Source organism: Heterodontus francisci, chromosome 32 (genome assembly GCF_036365525.1).
Source record: "Heterodontus francisci isolate sHetFra1 chromosome 32, sHetFra1.hap1, whole genome shotgun sequence".
Classification (NCBI taxonomy): Eukaryota; Metazoa; Chordata; class Chondrichthyes; order Heterodontiformes; family Heterodontidae; genus Heterodontus; species Heterodontus francisci.
In genome coordinates, this window is record NC_090402.1 from 15,164,204 (window position 1) to 15,178,978 (window position 14,775).

Genomic DNA, 14,775 nt, shown 5'->3' on the forward strand with positions numbered 1-14,775 from the left:
CTCTGGTTAAAACTATATTAGTATTCATTCTCAGGGATAAAATTTACTATTGCATAGTTCAGGATTCAACACTTTATCCATTGTAAGCAGATGGCCAACTATTGTACACAATATAATTAAACTGCACTATAATGAACTATCGCGAAAGTTAGTCATTGCATCATTCAGTCTCTGACAGCTTGCTCCAACTCACCTTCCATCCTGTAGCACTGAAGGTTTTTCCTGCGCTTCCAACAGTGATTGTTCACTCCCACATCCCGGGCAGGCTAGCTGGAATAGGAATACATGAACAGTAGCTAATCAAGAGAGATGTGTGTGTGTGTGTTTGGGGGGGGGGGCGGGTAAGAAGAGGGGGAAATGGAAGAAGACACGAAAGGATAACTTTTGTAAGTCTCCTCACTAGCAGGATGTGTAGTAGTGAAACTAGGGCTATATCTGCGTAGCCCTAGTTTTCCAAACCATGATTGCTGTTATCAGGGCTCCATGCTCAGAGTTGAACCTCACAAAACACAAAACCCAAGCAAAACTGGTGCCAAATCTTGCTCTCATGCTGACCTCTCTGACCTTGGCCTCTTGCAGTATTCCAGTGAAGCTCAACGTCAGCTCAAGGAGCAGCACCTCATCTTTCGATTAGGCTGTAGCCTTCCAGACGCAACACTGAATTCAACAATTTCAGACCGTAACCTCCGCCCCATTTTGTTTCCTTTGTCTTTGCACGTTTTGCTTTTACTTCTGATTTTTCTCTTTGTTTTGCTTTCGGACAGCAGCTGTTCATCATTCTGCAATTCACACCCCCTCTTGAAACATCTTTTGTTTCTTTACTTGTCCCATTACACTCCTTCTGGCCTTGCATCACCAGCTAGTTTGTCATTTACTCTGTCCTGTCTGCCACTCTATCACACACCTTCTCTTTTGTTCTTTCTCCCACTCTCCCCGCATTACTTATTAAAACTTATTACGTTTCTATCGTTTCCCAGTTCTGATGAAAGGTCATCGACCCGAGATGTTAACTCGGTTTCTCTCGCCACAGATGCTGCCTGACCTAAGTATTTCCAGCATTTTCTGTTCTTATATTATATAAATTATTTAGTCAGGGCAAAACGATAACAACAGCAAGCAACTTGCATTTATAGAGCATTTTTAACATATATCCCAAGGCATTTCACAAGCAGGTAGGTGCAGAGGTTTCGAAAGTGAGCGAGAGGGGTGCAGATGGAGGGAATTCTAAATGTCATGCGGGCCCTACCTGCCAAGAATGAGGCAAATATTATTTCGCCACATGAACATTATAACTTAAAATTGCTACTGGGAAGAAGAGGGCCTATCACAAGGAATTGCCAGGCCCCTCGCTGCAAAGACCTTTTTTGCACACTAGCAGACAGTATTGGAACAAAGGACCCAGTCCCTGCTTCCCGAATACACAGACGACCTGGTCAGACCAGTTTAGTCACATGACTAACTGGCAGTTGGAGTTTTTTTAATTTGAACTTGCCACAGAGTTTTAAAATTCAAAAAGCAGCTTGCTCCTGGACTGAAAAGATCTCTCTCCTGTCTGCTCCCATCTCTTTCTCATGAAACTGAAGACCCATTGAAGACACGTGAACCCCAAGAGAGAAAAGTCTCCTACAGTGAACAAGGTTTAAGAAGAATACTGGGCCCCAACGAAAAGCAAGACTATCTACAAACGGACTAGAGTGAGCTCGAAGCACAGTAACAAGAAAATCTTGATATTGCCTCAAACCTCTCCATTTTATTTTTCTCCTGCTCTTTTCTGTCTCTATTTGCATGTGCGCATGCATGCTAGCGTGGGGCGCGGCGTGTATCCGTAGGCATTAACCGAATTAGAGTTTCAGTTTAAGTTTTGATAAATTTCACTTTTCTTCTTTAAACCCAAGAAGGCCTGTTTGTGCTCATTTCATGACCTTATAACTGGAAAGTGGTGAACAAGCATTGACCAAGGGAGAGCTCAAAACACTCTTTAAAAATGAAACCCTGTTACAATAAGACCAGACGAAGGCTGAAAGACACCCCTAGACACCTTTCTCACCTGGTCGTTGCATAAAGCATATGTCCCTGGTGGCTGAAGAATGGGGAGGAGTGAGTGGGGAGCAAAAGAAGGGCACAGGAAGCCAGAATCAGAACTCTGGAATGCGGAGTTAGGTGAGGTTACGGATACAGAGAGACATAAGGCGAGATTTTAAAATTAAGGTACTGGCTGATAAGGAGCCAATGTAGATCAGCCAGGAAATGGGCGACAGGTAAGCAGGACTTTGTGTGAAACAGGATATGAGTAGCAGAGTTTTTGACAAGTTGGAGTTTATGAAGGGTGGAGGATGGGACGCCAGGCAGGAAAGCATTCGAGTAGCTGAGCCTGGAGATGATGCAGCCATCTGTAAGGATTTCAGCAGTGGGTGGGCTGAGGTAGGGACAGAAGCAGACAATGCTATGAAGGTGGAAGTAAGTGGGCTAGGTAATGGTAAGGATATGGGTTCAGAAGCTCAAATCTGGGTCAAAGAAGATACTGTGGTTGCCAACAGCCCAGTTCAGCTTAAAACAGTGGGCAGGGATGGCACTGGAATCAGTGGCAACAGTGATACATGTGGCAGGAGCCAAAGGCTTCAGTCTTCCCAATGTTGAGCTGAGAGTAGTCATCAAAGATTGGATGTCAGACAAGTAGTCTGACAGCACACAGGCTGTTGAGTTCAGAGTGGTAGTGGAAAATACAGCTGGGTATCATCAGCCTAAGCTAACCCTCCACATAAGGGGAGTGAAAACTGATGACCCTGATTATGCTTTTCGTGTGCAATTACAGATAGACAATGGGTAACACTGCTTTGATCTCCTAAACTGAAGGAAGTAATATAATCTACCTCATCTCCATAAGTAAACCTGAAGCTAAAATCCAGTTCTCTCATCCTAGAACTATTCATGTTCACACAGATTTGGCTAACAAGGTACAATGATGCTTTCTTACCAATTCGCACATGCTCATTTCCATCATATACCAGCCACTCATACACCTCATCACTAATACACAGCACATTGTGTTTCACACAGAGGTCTGCGATCATCTGCAACTCTTCACGTTTGAAAACCTAAATTGGGGTAAAACAAAGAGCAACCGTTAAATAATACGTTTGAAGTAGATGGAAACCAACCTAAACTTTCTTCTTTGTTTGCACTCTGCCCTGTTAGATTAATCTTTCATCTTTCTTGTGGCTCCCCTTTCCAGTCAGGTCAGAAATGACTCCATTTCCATCTGCTCATTAGAGAGGAATGTTAGTCACAAGCCAGAATATTTTTATCTCCACTCATCATTTAATCCTCATCCAAGCATGCCTGGCTAAAGTGGATGGGATTATTTGACCGTCCACAGCAAGAAATGTCTCATCAAACACAATCAGCAGCCAGGGGAGAAAAAAACCATACTTTTTTCTACTATTGCATTTTGTGACGAAATGACATACAAAATGAAAATGCCATGTCACTGAGCTATTAACAAGAATTTGCCTTTGTAAAACACCTCATCATATTTCGGGAACATCCCAAAGCACTTTACATAAAATGAATTACTTCTAAGTGAAATGCCTTGTTTTGTAACCAAATACCGCTGCTATTTACCCCACAAGCAGCAAGGAAATGAATAGCACAAAAGCAAAATACTGCAGATGCTGGAAATCTGAAACAAAAACAGAGTTTATGTTTCAGGTCTGTGAAGGAAATGAATGACCAGTTAATCTACTACCTGGAGTAGTGTGTACAGTTGTGATCTCCATACCTGAGGAAGGATATGTTCACCTTAGACAGGGTGTAGCAAAGGGTCAAGAGATTGATTCCTGGGATGAGAGGGTTGTCCTATGATAAGAGATTGAGTAGAAGAGTATGCTCTTCAAGTAGTACAGTGGGGCTAGTCCTTAATATCCACCTGAATTATTGGAACATGGCAGACAGGAACTGTTTAACTAGTGAGCCTTCATCTGAAAACCAGTCTCACGTCTATTTCAGGCTAATGAAAACCAAATTAAATTGTTACCATAGATTAATTGTTGCGTTAGGCAACGGGTATGGAAGATGTTTATTTTAACAATGCAATATTCCAATTTAAGGAATCTATTCCATAAAATACCTATTCATTATTGTGGTCATGAATTGCAGGCAGATTGTAAAGACAAAAGTCTAAAGGTCATTATGTTTAACTACATCTGTAATGTACAGAACTGTAGGTAGATTGTAAACACACAGCCTGCCTATCTGAAGCACTGTTTGAATGCCCCAAAATTTTCTGGGGCAGGTTTTGAGTGGGAGGGAAGGAAGTTTTGGTAAGGAAACAGATGTCTGGACAGGGGGAGATGCTCCAATGGAGAGTAGAGAAAGACAAACTTGGTGGGCTGGAAGGAAGCACTCCTGCTCATCGGTCCACAAGTTGGAGAGGCACTTACCTGTCCAACAGAGCAGTCTTCACTGCCCTTTAGCTGCCGGGTTTGCCCAAGGATGCAATGCCTTAGAATCACAGAATCTTACATTCACCCGTCATGCCTGTGCCAGCTCTTTGAAAGAGCTGTCCAATTTAGTCCAACACCCCATAACACTGGAAGGTACAAATCCAATTGCCTTTTACCTATGGAATCTGCTTCCACCACCCCTTTAAGTAGTACATTCCAGATCTTAACAACAGAATGTGAAAAACTCATTTCCTCTCTAGTTCTTCTGTCAATTATTTTAAATGTGACTCGTCAGAGGAAACATTTTCTCCATATTTGCTCTATCAAAGCCCCTTATAATTTTGAATATCTCTATTAAGTCTCCCTTTAACCTTCTCTGTTCTAAGAACAATCCCAGTTTCTCCAATCTCTCCACATCACTGAACTCCCTCATCCCAGGCATCATTCTGGTAAACCTCTTCAGTATGCTCTCAAAGGCCTTGACATCCTTCAAAAAATACAGGGCTCAGGATTGTGCACAATAGTCCAGCTGAAGCATAACCAGTGATTTGTAAAGGTTTAGCATGACTTACTTGTTTTTGTATTCACTGCCCCTTTTAACAAAGCCAACTATCCCATAGACTTTCTTAAGCACCTTATCAACTGCCACCTTCAAGGATTTGTGAATATGCACCATTTGGTCCCTCTGCTCTTGCAATCTCCACCCCCCCCCCCCCCCCCCACCCACCCTCAAAATAGTATCGTTTAGATTGTACTGTCTCTCCATGTTGTTCCTCCCAAAGTGCACCATTTCACACTTCTCCACATTAAAATGCATCTGCCATGTGTCTGCCCATTTCAACAGTCTATGTCCTTCTGAAGTCTGCTACTATCCTGTTCACTATTTACTAGGCTCCAAGTTTTGTATTATCCATGATCTTCAAAACTGTACTCCCTATACCCAGGTCCAGGTCATTTATATATAGCAAGAAAAGCAATGGTCCTAATACTGAACTCTGGGGAACCCCAATGCATAATTCTCTCCAGTCAGAAATAGTGGACAGTATTGTTCCATTCCCTCTTCTCCCTTTATGACTATTGTAAACGTAGAGCAAAAATTATAATTTTACATTCAGGTGGTTAAGTCAGATAACTGCGTCACCAGCAGCTGTGATGCGTCCTGCATATTTGTGAATTTCGCACTGCATAGTCATATGGTCCATGGTCTGTTCTGGGTGATCACAGGCACGCGCTGGAAAAATTTATTTTTCTATTTGTGCACCAAGTATTCACATCTGCAATGGTTTGTGCAGATGCAATTTAGGGTTGCCCATGAGTTTTTTGGAAAATCGAAGCCAGGGCTCTTCTGTAAAAATGTCATTAAAATGTTCCGATAATACCTATGACACCTGTAGGTGGTGCTGTGATAAAGGTTTTGTTAATATTTCAGCTGACTGTGGTAACATCCCAGCTGCTAACAAGATAGTGATATTATACTGAGAGTTTATGGTTTGGATTTGCTTTTGGTGTACTGGCCATTTGAGCAAAATAAGACCAATATACAGAGTAAAATAGGATGGTAAGGCCTGCCACCGAAAATCTGTTCCAGAAAAATTGAATCTGAATTTATCCTCTCCAAAATACATCATGCTCCTTTCATGTCTGCTAGCAGCCTGTGCTACACACTTAAAATGGAATCAAGCAGGCATAGCCAATGTTCCGGCTGCATTTCCCCAACTTCCAGCCCAAATTCAACTCCAAGTAAAACTGTCACTATATTATTGGTGGTATGAGTAGCGCACCAGTGCCCCTGAAGTGGATAGCACATTGTGAAGGACATTTTACTTGCCGGAGGTAAAGTTTAATTTTTCTTTGCCTACAACTTGATTTTAGCTGATTGGAACTCTGGAGGTCTGGCAGCACTTTTTCTGCCATATTTAGTCAGAAATTACAGTTTTGGACTGTGGCTATGGATTTCCTCAATGAGAATCCCTCTATTTCTATGTTTTGAAGAGTAAGAGGAGGAAATGGAAGAGGCTAAATAAGAGTGAGTTAGATTGAGACGTTACAGAAGACGTTAGTTTTCTACACACGTTGTTATGACTGAGGCGGGAGTAGTGCACTGTCTTTCTCTAGTTCCACTTCTCCATAGGTCACACCATATATTTAAATGTTTACCCAGTTACCAATACAGCCAATTATATAGTCTATTTTTATTTCAGAATGAAATCCACCAACCAGGTTTCTTTAATAACAAAATTATTAATTTATTATAAAACAGGACTTAGTCAATAAAGATGTAAAGCTTTAATCACTGGATTACTCCTGGTGCCACATGCTAGTGAGTATAGGAATAGGAGGATAGAGCAGATGAATGCACGGCTGAAGAGATGGTGCAGGAAGGAGGGCTTTAGTTTCCTGGATCACTGGGTCTGTTTCTGTTGAAGGTGGAAACTGTGCAAGCCGGATGGGTTGCACCTGAACCGGAACGGAACCAACGTCCTTGCAAGGAGGTTTACTAGTGCTGTCGGGGTGGGGGGTTTAAACTAATTTGGCAGGGGGGATGGGATACAGAGTGGAGGTACAGTAGGGGGTTATGCACAGCCAAATAAAGAAGATAAACTAAATCAGTCTGGAAGGCAGAGCAAATATAGACCTGTTAATGCAAAAGCCAATAATCCAAGGCTGGATTGCATCTATGTTAACGCAAGGAGTCTTACAAGTAGGCCGATGAATCGAGGGCATTGATTAACGCATGGGAATATGATATTATTTCTCTCACACAGACATGGTTGAGGGAGGGGCAGGACTGGCAGCTCAATATTCCAGGGTATAGAATCAACAGGCGTGAAGGGGGGAGGGGGTAAAAGAGGAGGTGCCATTGCATTGTTGATCAAGGAGTCAATTACTGCAGTAAGGAGGGATGATATCTTAGAAGGTTCCTCAAATGAGGCCATATATGTAGAACTTAAAAACAAAAGGGGGCAATCACTTGGCTGGGAGTGTACTACAGGTCTCCAAACAGTCAGGGAGAGATAGAGGAGCAGATATGTAGGAAAATCTCAAGAGGTGTAAAGATCATAGGGTAATAATTGTAGGAGATTTCAACTTCCCCAACATTAACTGGGATAGTCTTAGTGCAAAAGGCTTAAAGGGGGCGGAATTCTTAAAGTACATCCAGAGTGCTTTTTGAGCCAGTACGTCGAAAGTCCTACAAGAGAAGGGGCGGTACTGGACCTAATCTTAGGGAATGAAGTCAGACAAGTGATAGAAGTGGCAGTGGGGGAACATTTCGGGGATAGTGACCATAACTCTGTAAGATTTAAGGTAGTTATGGAAAAGGACAAAGATGGAGCAGAAATAGTGGTACCGAATTGGGGGAAGGCCGATTTCAATATGATAAAACAGGATCTGGCCAAAGTGGTCTAGGAGCAGCTACTTGTAGGAAAGTCTACATCAGACCAGTGGGAGTCATTCAAAAAGGAAATAGTGAGAGTTCAGGGTCAACGTGTTCCTGTAAAGGTGAAGGGTAGGACCAACAGGTCCAGGGAACCCTGGATGTCAAGAAATATAGAGGATTGGATGAGGAAAAAAAAAAGGAGGCTTAGGGCAAATTCAGAGGGCTGAAATCAGCGGAGACCTTAGAGCAGTATAGAAAGTGTTGGCAGGGGGGAGTACTTAAAAAACTAATTAGGAGAGCGAAGAGAGGGCATTAGAAAACACTGGCAGGCAAGATAAAGGAAAATCCCAAGGCGTTTTATAAGTATATTAGGGCAATAGGATAACCAGGGAAAGAGTAGGGCCCATTAGGGACCAAAGTGGCAATGTGTATGTGGTGCCGGAGGACGTAGGTGAGGTTTTAAATGATTACTTTTCATTTGTGTTTACTATGGAGAAGGATGATGTAGGTGTAGAGATCAGGAGGGGGACTGTGATAGACGTGAACAAATTAGCACTGAAAGGGACAAGGTATTAATGGTTTTAGCGGGCTTAATAGTGGATAAATCCCCAGGCCCAAATGAGATGCATCCCAGGCTGCTATGTGAGGCAAGGGAGGAGATTGCAGGGACTCTGACACAAATTTTCAAATCCTCTCTGGCTTCAGGAGAGGTGCCAGAGGACTGGAGGACAGCGAATGTGGTGCCATTATTCAAGAAGGGTAGCAGGGATAAACCAGGTAATTACAGGTCGGTGAGTCTAACATAGGGAAACTAGTGGAAGAAATTCTGAGGGACAGGACTAATCTCTACTTGGAGACGCAGGAATTAATCAGGGATAGTCAGCATGGCTTTGTCAGGGGGAGATCATGTCTAACAAATTTGATTGAACTTTGAGAGAAGGTGACTAGATGTGTAGATGAGGGTAAGGCAGTTAATGTAGTTTATCTGGACTTCAGAAAGGCTTTTGATAAAGTCCCACACGGGATTGGTCAAGAAAGTAAGAGCCCATGGAATCCAGGGCAATTTGGCAAATTGGATCCAAAATTGACTTAGTGGCAGGAGGCAGAGGGTGATGGTCGAGGGTTGTTTTTGCAATTGGAAGCTTGAAGAAAGATAAAAATGTTATGTTCCAGATGGCACACAGTCTGGCATCTGAGTACACTTAGACAGGTCACTGGTATCTTTTCAGACATAGTTCGTTCAGGGGATGTCGAGAGGAAGTCTTCCAGAAGTTTTTCAGGAAAAATGCTGCTACAGTTTCTCTATTTCTTACAGTTGATTCTCAGGGCTTCTCAAAGTGGAGAAAAAATGAACTGGTCTTCTTTCAGCAGGCTGACCTCTAACTGACTCAAAACAGTATTTAAAAAAATGAAACCCACTCTTGAGCACCATAAATCTTGACATGTCACTTCTCTTGTAAACAACTCCCATAGTCAGAAGGGAACCTGTTGTTTATTTAGCTGAAGACATGTGACATCCACTAAATGTTGTCTTTAAACAAAGTCCTTCCAGTGACCCTTTAAAAAAAAATGTCCAGTTCCCTGTACAGCACTGCTTCAGGAGACTGCACTTTCCTTGCTGACAACAGGGAAGATATGTCAAATGCTTTCTGCAGAACTGCAGCCCACTTCTACCAGAAGAACAACAATGTCTATACCAATGTCACAACTGCTGTGAGTATCTTTGAGTGGATTCCTCCAAGCATCTTCTGGTAAACTTTTCCATATTTGTTAGGCAACAACTCAACCTCCCCTCCTCCGTCAACTGCTTCCTTCTTCTGCCGACCTTTGTCCAATTATCCCTCACCGTTTAACCCTACTTGACCTGAATTGAGCACATGGTATTGTCTCTCAGTGTGCACTTGAGAATGTTGCAATTGTACATATGTACTAAATGTTTGAGCACTATGACATTTAGTAATAGATCAATAATTCCATCACAATGATTGATATTAACAGGTTTTCCAATTCAAACACCTCATGTCAACTATCCAACAAATAGATGTTTACATCAGACAAATGAAGAGAAAAATGGAGATGAGATATTCTATCTCTCAGGATGCTGATAGTGCTCTAGTGAAGAACTAAACAAATCCTCTGTGCATGTAGCAGGCGTATTCTAGGATTAAATCTTAAATCCACAACAAAAAAAAAGATATTAAACAACCCTTAATCGCCAGCCTGTAACGGCACAGATCCTCTTCACTCTTACCTTGCCGAGAGGGTTGTTTGGAGTGTTGATAACGATTGCTTTAGTACGTTTGGTGAATTTATTTGCCAGTTCAGCAGGATCCAATGTCCAGTCAGCACTGGTCATCAACCTTCCAGATACTGGTTTCTGAAAGAATAGGTAACCTTTTAACTTTGTAATCTGTAGACAGTATTTATATATTGTCCAGGCAACAGGAATCCCTTCCAGTTCCACTCATCTTATTTGTGCAATTCAATATTTAAGACCTGCTTTTGGTGCTGCTTGGAAAAGAGTTTATAGAAGTTATGCAAAAGACAAATTAGTGTACTATAGTATAAGTTGACATTCTGTTCAAAGATATAATTTATAATGTTTACAGCTATAATAGCAAAAGTACTAATTAGTCTTTCACTAAATTCACAAATGGGTGGTGATTTGCAGACAATCTCAAGAATACTTTGACAATATCTCTCTTCTCTTATGCCTAAGAGTTCAGTTCTGTACAGAATATATTCAATTCTAGTCATGATAATACAGCAGGACCCTCAAGCTTATTTGCAGGGTTTAGAATCATTTTACGCAGCAGGCACACCTGTAATTACCACTGATAAACAGCTAAAAAGTGCATGGAATTGATTTCAGAGGTAGAGACAATTTAGGAACCATGGTTCTATTGATGATAATTGGGATAGTCATAGACAGAAAGCAGCCTTCCACTGTTACTGTTAGCCCATAAATAAGAAGCAGACACTGTTTACAGAAGAGGCAATCTGTAAACTGCAGCAAATAGAATAATTTTGAAATTAGCTGTTATTACTTGGCAGTATGCATTGTTGTCTCAAAGAATGAGTAGTAACCACCTGTGCTTTTGCACCACAGATCTTAAGCTGCTATTTCAACAAAGAGTATCTATCGTGCAGAGCCTGAAATTAAATGTAGCCTTTGGCAAAGCCACCTTGAAAATGCTGAGAAACTAGCTCTATAGTTAAATTGCTAAATCTGGTGTTTACAAAGCCTGATGCCTCTTCTAACAAAAGTAGCATACAGCCAGTCCATGTAAGGGCAAAAATTATTGATTATGCTGGGAGTGTTTCTATGGCTCATCCCAACTTTCAGAACTGAAGGATCTCAACTTGTAAAAATCCAAGCTTATTTTACATTAAAATTAGCAATTTGATAACAGCAATGCTCAACCTGGAGCTTGGGCCATGTCCTCCTTAGCGTACATTCTTGGTTTGTATCAGGAAAACACTTACCACAGAAAATTATTGAATAAAAAAAGTGTTCTATACTTTTTTGATTTAATTGTAAATCATTTTTCAGGATTCTTCAGGGTCTACTGAGTGCTCTTTCAGTGAGTGGAGAATATGAAGCATGATTTATTTAACCTGGTACCCTTTTTACGCAAAGCCAGGAATGAAAACATAAATGTACCAGGTATAGCATGAATTGTACTATCATTCTATTCATTAAATTAAAGTATCAGTTGGTACCAGTTTGATTTGATTGCACAACTCACCGGATGCAGCAGGGTATTATACTGGCCTGCCGCCTGCCATTCGCACCATCGGTGCACAACAGCCAAAGAAAGGCTCGATAATAATCACCTGTATTGGAGCAGAGAAAGTGGTTTCAATCAAGGATGGGAATCCTGGCTGTAATTCCCCCTCCCACCCCCCACCGAAGCTAACTGTGGCACCATTACTGCCACCCAGTTGATGCTAGGATCAGCTCACTTAACATAGATGAGAAAGCAAATCTGGTACCTTCTGGTCTGTACGGCTGAGGTTACACTCCTAATTTACAAACTGAGCCATTGAAAGCGTTGGAGAGGATGGATTTCATTAGAGGTTGCTTGGGTCAATCAATTTTACCTGTTAGCTGGGGGTGGTGTTGTGGAACGGTTTCTTTTTACTGCATTGGGTCGTTCAGCTCTGCCTTTTTAGATAGTTAGACATTATTTTTAAAATATAGGATTGAAAACAGATTATGAAAACTAATAAAGCTGAGCAAAGTAGTCAGTGATGTAGAATGAATAAGCAATCAATTGTAGCTAAGCTACACCAGTGAATCCCAGTGTTACAAGAAAGTAATGGCTTCTGTTCATTTATTGCGTGAAGTACAAGTTAATTTTCCACAGATAAATGTGACCAACTGCCGGAGACGTTGAGGCTCAGAAGTGAGGTGTGAGTTGTGCAAACACCACAAAATCCAACTATATAGAAAGACAATTCTTTGAGATAAATCCTCAGGATTGAGGAGATAACAAACCAACAAAGTAAGTTAAAATGGGAGGTTTCACCTGTGTGTCTCTTCAGCCACAAATGATGTACGGTGCGTTTATATCTGTTGCTTCTAGAAAAGGAGCTGGGTTTGTTTACATTGCGAAGTGCAGCTAAAGGAAGGAGACTCTACTGAATTGATAGAAGGTAAAATCATCTTTAGTTTCCTCATAGGATCAGGCTCCATAAGCTCCTCCAGGATGTTAATCACATTAACAAAAATATTTGTTTTTTAAAAACAATGCAGATCGCACTGTGCACAATTTTTTTTTTTTACAGGAGATCAAGAAACATTTTTGTGCTAACTAAAGCAGCCTTCGTTAAACCTGTGTATACATAACTGGGCTCAAGTACAATCTGATAATTAGAAAACTTTAATTTGGTCAAATTTAAAGCTTGGAGTGTTAGCTTACAAGTGGTTCAACAGCCATGAAAATCTCTATGAAAGTTAATACTATCAATGGCAGTATTCTACTATTGCTATAATGAATCTAACTTTTCTAGGACAACAATTTCCACCTACTTCATCTTCAGCATCAATGAATGCCTGGAAGAAACAGAACAGGGCCTCAAACGCCCCAACCGTCACGAGCACCTCAGTGAATGGATCAATGTCTTGTCCCAGTAATTTCCCAAAGAACTTTGCGAGGATCTTCACCAGCGGAGGGTGACCCTGAGAGTGGGTGAGAAAGAAATAGAGAACAATGTATGAAGCACAATGGCAATACAACACATTTTTACTGAACCTGTAAATGGAGGCTCTAACATTAGTTAAGCTAGGTTACTCCAGAAGTTACCAATACTTCACAAAAATAACATATTGGTCAGTAAATCCTCTAAAGATATGTTGAAAAATTAAAACCAGCATTTGTGTAAAGTAGTGAATCGAAACAAAACATATTTTAGCTTTTTTTGAACACAAATGCCAGATTGCCATAGTCTTATAACCACTGGCTGAAATCAGAGTCAAATTTGTTCAGGATACAGACAACATTGGCAAAACCATATCTGTTGCTTATCACTAGTTGCCCTGAATTTTACAACTTGCAAAATCACTTTAGAGGGAATTAAGAATCAACCCACATAGTGTATACCATTATGTGAAGGCCAGCCAGGGTGGTAGATGCCCTTCCTTGAAAGACACTAGTGAATTAGATAGGTTTTACAACAATCCAGCTTTCATGGTCATTTATGTGAGCTCACAAATGACCAATCTCACAACTGCCTGCTGGGTGCTGAATTTAAGATCTCAGGGCGGCTGGCTCAGTATCAGAAACACTAACGTAACCCCCTTACTAGATTTTAACCACTGGCAATCATATGGTCACTTACAGCCCACTTCACTTTTACTTATGGCCTTCAGGAGATCTGTTAGTTACTCACATGTCTGTTGGCATGAATTCACAGCCCACCAGTTTTGAAATATTATCAAAACCAGAATTAGTATAGTCTTATGAATGCTGGACTAAAGTAACATGGTTAGGTGTTAAAAACTGATTTTTAAAAGTTTGCGATGGAATCAGAGAATTCAGGTGACCTCACAGCAACCCTGCTTAAAAAAAGACAGAACTTTTTGTTATCAGGACAACACAACAAAGGACACAGATCAAAGAAACAGGGGTATATCACCTGAAGAACAATGGGTTTCACCCTCCCAGACTTTCAGATCATAAACAAGGAGTCAGTGATTCTGAGAATGCAAATGTGCATGGCAGCTGTTAACATCTGGAAAAAAAATGTAAGGCCCAGGTGGCTCTGCTGATACCAGACTTCTGGACTTTACATATTAGAAAAGGACAATGAGCTATTGAGTTTTGATTCCAGATAGATTTAACAGATTCTGAAGGCAGACAGGCTGTAAGAGCGGCAGCTGGAGTCACTATGGTGCATCTGCAAGGCGGAGGACTACATGGATGGCAGTCAAGGTAGTCATGCCGGTACCTAGGCGAGCACAGTCGGGGGGTGACTGGGTGGCTGCCGGACGGACAAGGAAGTCAGGGCTGGTAGTGCAGGAGTCCCCAGAAGACATCCCACTTTCTAACCGGTATTCAGTTCTGGGTACTGATGGGAAGGAGGGTTCCTCAGGAGAATGCACAGAGAGTCATAACCGGAATATCTGAGCTATGCTGGGATGGGAAAAAAAGGGAAAAGAGGGCAATAGTGGTAGGGGATTCTGCGGTTAGAGGAACAGATAGGCATTTCTGTGGTCGCAGGCGTGATTCCAGGATGGTATGTTGTCTCCCTGCTGCAAGGGTCATGGATATCACTGAGCGGGTACAGAGTATTCTAGAGGGTGAAGGTGCACAGCCGGAGGTCATGGTCCACATTGGTACCAATGACATAAGTAGAAAGAGGCATGAGGTCTTGCACAAAGAATTTAGGGAGCTAGGCAGCAGATTAAAAAGTAGGACCTCAAAGGTTGTAATCTCTGGGTTTCTTCCG

The 14,775-nt window shown here is 41.6% G+C and overlaps 1 pseudogene; it reads right to left on the bottom strand.

Moving 5' to 3' along the window:
* LOC137347657 (kynurenine--oxoglutarate transaminase 1-like) overlaps window positions 1-14,775 on the bottom strand; it is a 40,362-nt pseudogene that overhangs the window by 9,531 nt on the left and 16,056 nt on the right.